We start from the raw sequence: 1,376 nt of genomic DNA, 5'->3' as shown, positions 1-1,376 counted from the left end.
CATTTCATGTTTCTAGAAAGAAATTACGTGCACGCATGCGGTATGCTTAGCTTCACAGGTGGCGTTAGTTAGACATACCATGCCAACAAGAGAAATCCAATCCGTGAAACAATTATCAAATTAATTGTGTGTCAAATAACTTGCCTCTGGAACACTTGCACATGGCGCACACCCTGAAGCACAAATTAACGAGAAGTAATAGATTAATTTCAAAAGGTTACACATTACATTGATTTCAACTATCTCATTACTGGTAGCCCCTCTGCTTGTTCCTTTTTGCTTATCAACCCCGGCCTTTAACATGACCTTGAAACTAAAATGACAACACGACAATAATATAATGCAAAGCAAATTAAAGCTATCAAACATTCATGGTATATCCCTTGCAAAAAATAACATTCATAGTATATGAGCTAGCTTAATTTATTCCTCCATGGCTGGATCGAGCAAGCGTCACTAATTCTTCTTCTTGCTGATGACCTCCTGAACCTCAATCCTCATTGGTTTGGGCACAAATTCATCAGCACCGGCACTCATGAACGCCTCCATGGCGTTATCATCAGCGGACACCCCGACGATCTTCACATCGGTGGCTCCATAGCACGGATCTTCATGATTGCCTATATGGAGTAACATGTACAAGTGTCGATGAGGTGACCATCCAATGTATGTTATGTTCAAGCAAAAAAGTAAAAGAAAGAAACCGTAAATTAACTCAAGTAGATACCTTGGGCATGTCCTTATCACACACAACAATGTCAAACTTGTTACCCTCAAGGAACATATCAACAGCTTCTTTCCCATTCTTAGCCAGGATGACCTCACAGTGAAATCTGCGTAGCATGAAGGAGAGAACCATGCTGTCAACCGCAGTATCCTCAACAAGCAATGCCTTGAGGGATGATGCCATGATCAGCTAGCTAAAGTAACTGCAAACAGAATTAATAATGAGATTAATTATATCTGATACACACCTAGCTAATACTATTTTCAAGGAGAGTGTTACAAGAATAATCGACATGAGAACCATAATTTTAATGATCAGTAAATCACACTGCAAGTTTGTGCATTTTAGTTGCAACTAATCGATTACAAATCATCGGGAAGATCAGCACACGTTTCATAGGCAACAACAACCAATGCAACATATATTGGCAGTGCGCGGTTTAGGCATCGCCTCTAACAATCTCGATCTTGTATGCATTGAGCCAAATTAAAAATAGTGCACCAGCGATGATGCAAAAAAAGTTAGAAGAAACAAATTAAGGAAGGAACAGATACAATCATCAGAGTACCTGGTTGTTGTTGCAAGAGGTACACTCTCTTAATTGGTAATCTACCACTTTATGAAATGCTTCACCGAAAATAGCATAAGG

General features: G+C 39.4%; 1 pseudogene; it reads right to left on the bottom strand.

Annotated features, from left to right (window-relative positions):
• Positions 1 to 456: 456 nt before the first annotated feature.
• Positions 457 to 910, bottom strand: LOC125540583 (two-component response regulator ORR42-like; annotated as a pseudogene).
• Positions 911 to 1,376: the final 466 nt, after the last annotated feature.

This window comes from Triticum urartu, chromosome 1A (genome assembly GCF_056163025.1).
Source record: "Triticum urartu cultivar PI428250 chromosome 1A, HENAU_Tu73, whole genome shotgun sequence".
Classification (NCBI taxonomy): Eukaryota; Viridiplantae; Streptophyta; class Magnoliopsida; order Poales; family Poaceae; genus Triticum; species Triticum urartu.
The sequence above is the reverse complement of the archived record's forward strand: the minus strand, read 5'-3'. Positions and strand labels throughout refer to the sequence as shown.